At 44.7% G+C, this 12,075-nt stretch overlaps 1 protein-coding gene across 5 annotated transcripts in view; it reads left to right on the forward strand.

Moving 5' to 3' along the window:
• LOC138582170 (protein D7-like) overlaps window positions 1-12,075 on the forward strand; it is a 1,409,716-nt gene that overhangs the window by 909,837 nt on the left and 487,804 nt on the right. The window lies entirely within an intron of this gene.

Raw genomic sequence — 12,075 nt, forward strand, 5'->3', positions numbered from 1 at the left:
AAACCCTCTAACAATGCTACTGGGCCTCCCCCCTGAGGACGTGGACATTGCCAGATACCCAAGAATGTGGGAAACGATGCTGAGGGCGGGAAGGGTGGCCCTGGCCCAGAAATGGAAGAGCCCGGAGACCCCCTCAAAGGAGGACTGGTTAAAAAAGTTAAAAACATGTTCTTGATGGATAAACTCACGGCAATGATGAACAATGGTCTGGGCACATTCCAAGCCAACTGGTACGGGGTACAGCAGACATGGGGATGGGATGTTCACTGATCCACAGGGTAGAGTCACGGAAGGATCGGGCGCCCACGCCCCGGGAGACGGCAGACATTACACAACCACACATGCAGTCAACGCTCAGGCTCCTTCTCAAGCTCCGGATACATTGAGCTCTCTACGCGTCTCCTTAAAAGAAGCAGGCGTAAAGGGGACCAAGTTTGTTGGGGGGGGGTGGGTTCGCGGGGGGAGTGGGTGGAGGGGGTCACCGGGCCTGTTACAAGTATGATTTTTTATCTTTGCTGAAAAGGTTTCATGCCCGTTTGTTCTATTATGAAAATGCTAATAAAACAAAGTTTAAAAAAAAAAAAGTTAAATGGTTTTTTAAGTATATTTACATGCTTACACAAATTGCCCTTTTAACGAACGCTTATTTAAAAATCGATGTTAATTATTTTTAACTGAAACCTTGAGTGTAAGGGTTACTTGTATTTTTGAATTTCGTTGGTACATCTCTACAACTCACATTGATCCCTCTTGAGTTGGGCCTGACTGTTACAGTCACACTACCAACTTGTGTAGTACAGACCTATACCAAAAGGTGGTTACCTAATACCAAGCAGATAAGTGTTTTGTAGTCTCACACAGTGTGACTGCACCAATTCTTAAATAACACTACCCGCAGAAGGAACTCATTCTTATGGAAGCCAGATTATGCTCGACAGCAACGAAATCCAACTGTTCCAGGATCTCTCCCAAATGACGCTACAAAAGAGAAGAGACATGCGTGTGATCCTGCAATTCTTGCAAACTCGGAAGATACGGTACAGATGGACCTTCCCATTTGGACTTTTAATTAGTTGGGAGGGCAAACGGCATCGAGTAACCGAGGAGGAGGGAGCCTGAGTTTTGCAGCGAGGTCCGTCCTTGCACCCCCTGGGGCCTGTGACATTGGGAATGGACAATAACCCAATGGACTCGGAGAAAAAGCCAAAAATGCCCCTCTTTGAAGGAGCAGTCCTCCGTATCCTGATCGCTCAAAGGCACACCTGGGTAGAAGGTGGAATGAGGTACACTTTCGCAGAACATGAGTGACATTTATGTGAAATTGGGGCATTGCATAGGCTTGACTTGGAATCTACCAAAGACCAATGGTTTTAGGATACCCTGCAATTATCCCTGGTTTAGGTGGTGGGCCACCTCTGAGGGCGGAGTCCAAGGGGAGAAAAGCGAGGGTGGTGTACACCAGGGATGGGGAAATGTTGGAATACAGTGGGTGGGGTATCAGTTGAGTGGGGAGACGTAACAGTTTGAGGGTGTGGGGGGTAGTACACGGGATTTGAGACAGAGGGCCAGAAAGATATCTCTAGCATTGCACTTTCAAGGTAGCGGTTTAGTAAAATGGCTTCATCTTCCGTTGTTTGACACTTAATATAAGGGGGCTTAATACCCCTGTCAAGAGGACAAAATTGGCATGGCTACTTGATACACACCAGCCCGACCTTATTGCCTTACAGGAAACCTATATCAAATATCAGGATCGACACAAGTTCAAATTAAAGCAATACCAGATAATCGGACAAGCCAAAACAAAGGGCAAGACAGCAGGGATACTTATCGATTTTAGGACAGTCACGCATGTGTCCATTGTGAAGACACAAGCTGACAGAGGCTGTTTCTTTTAAATTTTAGTGCAGATGGGATTGGTGACCCCAAATCTGGCCAAGAGGGTTTTTGAAAACAGCATTATCCAATTTAGAACACTTTAAGGGTGAGAATTCTGATGGGTGACCTAAATATTGCATGGGGACCCCTACGAGACCAAAGTTCTGATAGCTGATATGCCCCCCCAACCTTCTTTAGCCCTTATGCAGAAATTCAAACTGACACTTAAAGATGTATGTCCTACTCTGAAAGGAGATGAAATGGCATACACATACTATTCCGATGTCCACATCCTTTTCAAGGATTGATTACTTCTGGGCTTCTATTAGGCTGATGGGACACATATTGACACCCATACAATCACCATCTCAGACCATGCCCCTCTGACTATTGAACTCAATTTCCCCTAGTCGTTCCCACACTCTGTAGCTGGAGATTCCTGAAAGAGGTGTTGTCAGACCAGGTTCTCTGCAACGAAATAGAGGGCAAGATTATAGAATACTTTGTCTAATCCCAGCGGGAAGTGGGTTTAGATGTGGTTTTGGATGCATTTAAAGCGACTCTGGGGCTGAGGGGACTCATTGCGATACAGGTGCACAGGAGGAAACTCGAACGTAAGACTGAAACATATCTAGAAGTTGAAGTAAAGGATATCCTAAAATAGATGGAGGCAGGCTAATCTTAGAACCTCCAAAGGCAATATTGGCAATATTGGGAGACTACAGCAACCTTGTCCTCCTGGCAATAGGTAACCCAACCTTTGGTATAAGTCTGTACTACGCAGGTTGGTAGTGTGGCTGAGCAGCCAGGCTTACTTCAAGAGGGGTCAATGAGAACAGTAGGGTTTTTACAGAGATTCAGTGACAAGTATTCAAATAAACTCTTACACTCGAGGTTTCTTAAAACAATTATTAATTTAACAGTCCATTGAATAAGCCTTCAGAAGGGAGCAATATATATGGAACACAAAAATACACTGTTAGGGAGAATTCTCAGAAATGTGCTAATTCCTCTCTACCTTAGAGACCCCAAGCAACTTTGCTGGATTTTGAGGACTTGAATTTTTAAGCTGGAGAGAGTGAGACCCTTTTTCCCCAACTCGCAATTTAATGTGATTTTGGCTGTGGAGTCTGACAAACTCCATAGGCATCATCTTTTACATTGTCACACAGCACCTTCAGTGCAGTGGCACAGGAAGTCTTTCAGATTTCCCTGGGTTTAAATAACTTCTCTTGGATAAACTACTGTTTCCAAGAGCAGTTAAGTGAAATTGACTTTGCTTACACTTGTAACTTTCTAGACCCAGCACGCACCCTTTCCTCAATGAATGGCTGGTGGCAGGGGTTTACTTTTAACTACTGTGGTGTGCTTTTACCGCGGGCTGGGTTCGCAGCTGCAGTAAAGCACCATGGGTGCCCATTTTGTCAAAATGTGCCGGTCCTTTTTTCTGCCATTTCTTGTTGGAAAGGTCCTTCTTGAGATTTACTCTGCACGCCAAACCAGGTCTGGTCCCTTTGTTCATTTTGCCTTTGCAGGATTCATGAGTGAAGCCCGCCTCTGGCTCCAGGGTGTCTGGGGTGGGCAGGAAGTGAGGGAAGTGTCCCAAACTCCCTGTGCTTTGTTTTTTAGGAGACCCAAATGCACTCTGTAGTGATTGACCGGCTGACTGTCTGGCAAGGACAGCCACCCTGCTGGGTGACTGACCGCTAGGCTGGAATGAATGGGAGAGAACTGAATAAAAGGCGAGGCTTTTGGCTTGCAAGGCAGTCGACCACTGGAGGAAGGAACCGAAGAACTTGAAGAGGACGCCTGCTGCAACTCCTGGACCGTTGGTTTGTCCGGTGAAGCCCTGCTGCTGTGCTGAACCTCCAAATTCGTATCGACAGTGAAGCCCCTGAAAGGACGACTTCTCCCCTTCAGTTGGTGGGACCAATCAACTGCACAGTAAACCACCTGGACATTCTCGCAGAGCTGGTTGCTTTTTCACAGAGTTGCTGCTGGAAACCGAATAGCCAGGGAGAGGAACACCAGACTGTGTGCGTTGCTTTTAAGTTGGCCAGGAGCTCCAGGAAGATCCTCCGGAATTCCAGGAAGCAGGACTGACCGAGCCTGAGTCCCCTCAACGGAGTGCAGGACCCCAGAAACAAGGAAAGCCCATCTCGACAGCCAGGAACTGCAGTGTTGCTATTTGCTGTAGTAGCAAGGAGCTGAAACACCGAAATGCCACTTTTTGGAAAGATTGCCGGTTGCGAGCAGTGACCGTCCCATTGTAGTGCCGGAGTCCTCTGAAGTCCTCCCTCTTGTCTCCGCGACTGAGGCCTACGAACGGAGATCTGCAGAGCTGCACAGCAGCAGAAGTCATCTGCTGCACTTCCTTCAATACAAAGGTACTGTAAAGTCTGGGAGAACTTACCTCTTATTGTAGAGTTTCTTGAATCTTCTATTACTCACAAGTCTAAACAGCTTGTGGCCGGTTATAGGTCAAAGATTCGAATGCAAAGGATCGAATGACAAAAGGGTCGAATCAAAAGGACCTAAAATAAAGGTTTTTTTAAATTTTATTTTGTACTTTTTTTTGCAGGGGGGGGGTGTTCCCCCACCCAAACCCCCATTTTTGTGGTAAACACTTTTTTTTCCAAAACGGAAACCCAAAAAAAATATATTAAAAAAAAGAAAAATTCGCCCCTTTTGTTTTAGGTCAAATTGACTCGATCCTATGGCATTCTAACCTTTTGGATTCTTTAACCGGACACCCTTGTGGCCCTACATTTGATCCTTCTTTTCTTCAGACTTCTCAAACATTGTGCAAAGACTTTTCTACTTACCTACCAGAAGTGCTTCAGCCCATATAAGACTTTTGCCCATTGACTTTGGCTTAGCCAGTTATACTGAATGAATTCTTAGGGGATCCAAAAGTATTTGCCTGCTTAAGATTTGTTTTCTCTTGTTTGTTCTAATACACTTTTCCTTTTACCAACTTCTAACAGTATTTTAAATGCAAACAGTAAGATATTAATGTCCCCAGCACCCTAGCTATTGAAGTCACCTGAGGGTGTAGGTTGTGTATGTGGGCCATCCCAAAAGGGTCTTCACTGATTTTAGAATATTAAGAGTGTATTTTTGAAGTATATTTGAATGTTGCTTTTATATTGCTCCCTTCTGAAGAAGGCTTACTGACTGAAACACACCGGGTTTCTTGAATAAACAATTATTAATGTAAGTGTTTATTTGAATACTTGTCACTGTGAATCTCTGTAACTCCCCTACAGCTCACATTGTCCCCTCTTGAGATAAGCCTGGCTGCTCAACACGCTACCAAACTCTGTAGTACAAGCTTATACGAAGGTTGGATTTCCTATTACCTGTAGTAAGAGTTGTTGTAGTGCACCCTAAGGGTACTGCATACAAACTTTGCTTAACACCCCATCTAACAAGTCCGTGGCTTTAAGAATTCTCATGCCATTTGAGCAATTCCTGACTTCAAGCTCGGGAGATAAAGACCTGATATCTAAAATATACAAGCTGTTTACTGACGCACACTTGCTAAGCGCTCCTACATATCGGCTGGCTTGGACGAAAACCACAGGGTCCATGCCAACAGAAGAATCATGGTCCCGCCTCTGGGCAGACATCCTGAGATTGACCAGGTCCATACAGATTAGGGAATTTGGGTTCAAACTGATGTTCCAATGGCACTATACCCCTGTGCGTTTACATAAAATTGCTAGGGAAATGTTTGCTTTTATGGCCAAGAGACCTATTGGTGAATGTCTTTTAGAGTTGGCACAACAGGACAATAAACTCTGGCCAAACTAAGAGGAAATCATTCTATGTTCTCCAGTTGGCGGCTCTACTGGTAGTCGGCCAGAAATGTAAATCTACGGACCCTCCATACATAAGACTGGTATCACAAACGTATGGAACTAGCTCTGGAATAGGTCACCTATACGATTGAAGGGGATCAAGCTAAATTCTCAAGTGAATTTTTAATTTCCTTCACAGGGACTATATGGAACAAAACTGTCTGCAGAACATACGAACACTGGGCATACTCTGAGCATCATAATAGTCTCGCTATTCTGTGTCCTTGGGAGGTCGAGAGGTAGGGGGTAGGTGAAAGTTGGGAAGAACAGGGATGGGGAAGTGTGTTTTAGTTTTATTTCTGTATATTTGAGAAATCCCCCCCCTCAAAAAAAGTGTGGAGATGTATCCTTTTTATGCTTCATCCTCTCTCCTAGTGAGACCCCCAGCACTTTTTTCTGGACCTCTGGACCTTTTTCTTTAAATCCTGAATGGATGGAGCCTTTTTCCACTCATTCTTCCTCTATTCCTGGCTATTCTTCCTCAAATTGTGCCCTACTTGACTTCTGCAGTGAATTTCTCCTGCTCAATGGGGACTATTCTCTCTGTACTTAAATGTGGAACAGTTCTCCCCCTGTTAAAGAAACCTACCTTGGACCCCTTGATCCTTGCTAACTTTCCATCCATCTCCCTTTTGCTTTTCGGAATGAAGCCTCTTGAGTCCTTTGTGTCCCCTTTTCTGGTTGGTTTCTGTGAGTCTTCATCTTTGTTTGATGATTTCCAGTCTGGTTTTAGACCTAGCCAGGGTGCCGAAACCGTTCTGGTCTCTGTGCTTGACGATCTCTGGCTCATTGCTGATCAGGGTGGAGTGGCGGCACTGATCCCTTTAGATCTATCAGCTGCCTTTGATACCATCAACCACGCCATCCTGGTCAGCCAGTTAGCTGCTGCGGGCCTGGCTGGCCTGGTTCTTGTTTGGTTTCAATCTTTCTTATCCTATCGGTCACAGCATCTTTTGTTATAACCCTTCCTTTCTGTAGTAAGACCTCTTGTGTGGTGTTCCGCAGGTATCTGCCCTGTCCCCCTCACTTTTTTACATTTCTATTTGGCCTCTGATTGCCCTTCTCCATGCCCACAGCTTTAGATGTTATTCGTACACTAACACGCATATTCTGGTTAGGCTGGATATTCATCAACCAGGCCATGCCTCTCAGCTGCAAGACTGTCTCATAACCGTGGGCGGCTGGATGTCCGAAAACGGACTTAAACTAAATGGCGACAAGACTGAGGTGTTGGTTGTGGGTTCTTCCTCTGTTTCTTCTTTCTAGCTTCCTGCTTTTGGCCACCTTTTGGCACCTTTGCCCACTGCTGTTTCTATTGTGAAGAACGTTGGTGTTAAGATCTCTGCCTCTTTCTCTGTGGCCCCTCAGGTTGGCGCGGTCTGTCAATCAGGCCATCTTCAATTGAAAATTCTTGAGAAGGTTCTCCCTTTTATTCCTACTCACTTGCATGCCCCAGTAGTCTCTGCAGGCACCTTGTTTCGGGAACATATCTCCCCCAGTTTGGGATCACTTCATTGGCTTCCGGTGGCTAAACGTATGAGGTATTTAAAGTGATTCTGGTGTATATATAATACATATATCATTTTATATAACTTCTAAGTGGAAGTGCTTTTTTTGATGTGCATGTCTAACTGGGTTCAGTGTAATGTTGGGAAGGAACCAGGGTCCTCCGCACCCCCAAGTGCTTTAGAGTTAGGCAAGACCTCATTTAAGCGCCACAATGGACTAGCTGGGAGGAGGGGGCACTGGGAAGGCTGTCTCATGCAAATATAATCACTTACACCGACATGGGCAGGCACTGAAGAAGATGGTTATTTTTTAAATATAAGGTGCAATTAACTATTAGCTGGATAGATTTGTAATGGCAGATTCCAGGCTTTGTAAAATCTTAGTACTGTCAAACTCCCCCTCCATCCCAGAAAGAATGCAGCATGTGAGATTCTAAAAATTGACTACAGGTGCTTCCGCGGTGTTAGCCACTTAGGCTAGCACTGGCAGCACACGAAGTGACTCACCAGCTGTCTGTCAGTCAAGGGTCTATGCAGGCTAAGAATAGGAATTGCATGTTCTGTGCGACAAAATGCAGAATGGGACAGATTATAAGTATTAAATGTGGGGCAATCTATAGGGCCCGGATAACATTAGCAGGAGGAGTGAAATATGGATAGAATAAATGAAACCTTACTTAAAATGTTGTTTTTCCTGGAGCTAGGCCTCAAGGTTTGTAAAAGTCTGCAGGACTGCAGTGTGTTTCTGAATAAGGTAGCAAAAAGTAGAGCAGCATGCCTTGACAAAACACTGCCAATAAAGAAAAGAAGGCTTTGGAGCATCCCTACTATGGAAGGACGGTTTGGGATGAATCTCTGATTCATATCTAGTGACACCACCACAGCAAGACAGGACTATATAAACCTCTGTCTGGCACCACTTTGGCAGGAAGTAACGGAAGAGGGACAGGAGAAGACCGATCAGGCAGCAGAGACCTTTGCTACCATGCTCATTCTTCTAATATTAAACTTGTTATCCTTGCAAGATAAACTTGTTGCCTTATTGCCGCTATACGGGTGTATTCATTCTGGTGTGAATGTAATTAGGGACACCCTCACAGTACTTGATTACCGCTCACATCTTCTTCCTCTTAAGATAGGCCTGACTGCTCTGCCACTCAACCAAGGTCCTGAGTTAGTACAGACTGATAAAAGATACTGAGATATTTTACTAAACTCCTCTCCAAGTGGGACTCTAAGAAAACTCCCCTACATTTCCATGAGGCCAAGGAGAAAAAAGTCTTTCAGTCAAACTTAGAAATACTGGATCTGCCCCTTGCAGTTAAGTTGGTCTAGGATCCCAGACGTACGAAGGACTTACTTAAACCAGGTTCTGATCAGATACTCGGCGTACTGTTTCGACTTGGCGTCTATACTTCTCTGCATGGGGTAACACTGGACTAATTCCAAAGGTTGCAATTGAATAGACACGTTCGGGAAACGGGGGACCTCCTTAGTGTTTGTATTTTCATTTTAAGTTTTGCATCACATCATAACACATTGACGGGGGACAAACCAAGTCTGACCAAACCAAATTGCTGATCATACGTGAATAGAAGTGAAGCTTTACCAGATCAAATAGTCTATTCACAAATTTCACCTGGGCCATATCTAGAAGATATCAAATGTAAGTTTGGGATCTCAGAAAACACTGCCATAATACGAGCGGTTTAAGGGTGCAGAGTCGCGATTCGGAAAAACCTGCTTCAGAAATAAGATGTGATAATCCGAAAAATCAGCGGATCCCCGCCCCCAAACCTTTCTCACACTTGATATTTAACTGTTTAACTGAGAGCCCTGATTAATATCTTGCTCTTGGGTCTTGGCCGTTTCCCTTGAGTTATGTACCAAAGATGCATGTAGTGAAGAGGAAGAGCTTTGAGCGCTAGGCTGTAATAACTTAAGGTTTTTCCTCCGTGGGAAAACTCCTGTTTCCTCAAGTCCTAAATGGTACAATCATTGAAGTTTGTGGGTTTAGTAATACAGCCTCCGAATCAGGTAATAAAGGAGGTAATTCACATAATTCTGTTTTTCTTCTAGTGTGGTAAAAGCAGGGGTAAAGGAAACCTGTTGCTTAAAGTCCCTTGATCAAGACAAAGATGAGGCGACCGTGGACTTGAAGTTCAGGGTCGTGAGCACTCGGCCCTCTGCACAGTCCGTGGTACCTTTTCCAAGGTTTGACTTTCCTTTAGTAGTGCAGTAGACCCCTTTTTAAATTATAAGTTTTCTTCAGGCCATGGCCCTGCGGCAAAAATATTGGGGCCAAAGGTTTTAGTTTGCCGGTGATGAAGCTTGAACGGATGTGCTAAGAGAACCATGATGCACATATTTCGAATTGGTCGCGATTTCATTTATCAAAGAAGCAAGAAGAGAATTCCTTGTGATTGCCCAAAATGTTTTTAGCAGGTTCCCCAATACGCTCCTTCTCTGAGAACACTGATAATATACTCATGTAGGGATGTTATATGCTTTACCATCTGTTTTAAATATTTTGTATTCAAAACTTTGTCCCCTATTGAGACTGATTTGACAAGATTTTGTTTTTAATTTTAATTGGTGGTGACACCATGTCAAGAACCACTTGTGTCTGCTTAGTACCTGTTAGGCAAAATTTGGTGCAGTACCCTTTGGGTGCACTACAACAACCTTGATCTCCTGGCAATAGGAACCCAGCCTTTGGTATAAGTCTGCACTACACAGGTTGGTAGTGTGGCTGAGCAGCCAGGCTCATCTCAAGAGGGGTCAATATGAGCAGTAGGATGGTTACACAGAGAATCACAGTGACAAGTATCCAAATAAACTCTTAACACAAGGTTTCTTGATTAATCAATTATTAATTTAACAGTCGGTTTGAGTAAGCCTTCATCAAAAGGGGCAATAAAATAGTAACACAAATACACTCCAACATACTTAGTTTCTCTATATCAGCAAATACCCATTTGGAATGGCCCACAGACACGTCCTACAGACAGGTGACTTAAATAGCGAGGACACTGTGGACATTAATATATCACTGGTACATTTAGAGCAATACTAAAGTTGGTTTCAAAGAAAAGAGGTTTCAGAATAAGACAAGAGATCACACACATATTCTGAAGCAGGTAAGTATTTTTGAAACCCCAATGCAAAGTAAGTTAACCCTTTCTGGAAGGAAGGTAAAACACACAATCAGAGGAGAGAAGAGTCCTTCAGGGAGCCAGGCCAGCCAATGTCAATTGGGCAAAAGTCTAGGTGAGCTGAAGCACTTCTTGCAGGTACGTAAAAGTCTTGCACAATGTTTTAGAAGTCTTTGTGGAAAAAGTAGAAGTAGGGCCACAAGCTGGGAGGCTTGTGAGAAGTAGAAGATGCAAGTAACACTACAGGAGCAACCAAGACAAGTCTCGACTGAGAACAAGTAAGGAGACAAGAGGTACCTAGTTAGACTGTACAGTAGCTTTGGTTAGAAGAAATGGTTCCAGCTGGCTTCTGTTCCTGTGTGGCTCTGCAGATCCTTTTGTTCTTCAGTCATGGGGACAAGAGGGAGGACTTCTGGGGACTCCTGCAACGTGACGGCCAGTGACGGCAAAGGGTAAACTTCAATTCAGTGGCACTTTGGCGTTTCAGCTCCTCGCATCTGACAGCAAATGGCAACACCGCTGTATTCGGATACCACTTCAGACTTGCCTTGCTTCTGGGGTCCAGCACTCTGTTGAGGTGGCTCAGGCTCGGTCAGTCCTGTGTCAGGGAAGTCCGGATAATCGTCTTAGTGCTCGGTCTGACTTAAGTGATCCACTTGATTTGGTATTCCTCTCCCTGGCACTTCGGTTCCAGCAGCAGCGGAAGTAAATCCAGCTTCAAGAGGATGTCCAAATGCGTTAGCTTTGGAGTTGATTGGTCCCACCAACTCAAGGGGAGAAGTCGTCCTTGCAGGCCTTCTCTACTCGAGGCGAATTCGAGGCTTCAGCACAGCAGCAGGGTCTCACCGGGTGAAACAAACGGTCCAGGAGTTGCAGCAGGAGTCTCTTCCAAGTTCTTCGGATTCCTTCATCCAGTGGTCGACTCTGCCTTCCAAGCCAAAAAGCCTCTCCTTTTATGGAGGTTTCTCCCATTCATTCCAGCCTGTCTGTTAATCACGCAGCAGGGTGGCTGTCCTTGGTGGACAGCCAGCCGGCCAATCGCCTTTGGGTGCAGTCCTATAACCAAGGGGATTAAGCACAGTTTCGGGCACCTCCCTCACTTACTGCTCCTGCCAGACATACTGGAGCCAGAGGCAGGCTTCACTCGTGAATCCCACAAAAGACAAAACGAGCAAAGGGACCAAACCTGGTTTGGCGCGCATAGCAAATCTCAGGAAGGACCTTTCCAACAAATGTTGAGAAAAGACCTGGCCATTTTGACAAAATGGGCACCCATGGGTGCTTTACTGCAGCTGCGAAGCCCACGGTAAAAACTCCCAATGGTAGTTAAAAGTGAACCACTGCCACTAGCCATTAATTGTAGAAAGGGTAACATAAACATGTTACATGAGAAACTAGACAAAGGGGATACTAAGTAACCCCTCCAACACCCTATTGTAAGATGGTGTGTTCTGGGTCTAGGAAGTTACAAATTTAAGTAAAGTCAATTTCACTTTACTGCTCTTGGAAACAGTAGTTTATCCAAGAGAAGGTATTTACACCTTGGGGAATTCTGAAAGACTTGCCTGTGTCACTGCACTGAAGGTGCTGTCACAATGTAAAACGATGATGCCTATGGAGTTTGTCAGAGTCCATAACCAAAATAAACAGTTTAAATCACAGTAAAAATAC

This window comes from Ambystoma mexicanum, chromosome 3q (genome assembly GCF_040938575.1).
Source record: "Ambystoma mexicanum isolate Mex_15411 chromosome 3q, UKY_AmexF1_1, whole genome shotgun sequence".
NCBI lineage: Eukaryota > Metazoa > Chordata > Amphibia > Caudata > Ambystomatidae > Ambystoma > Ambystoma mexicanum.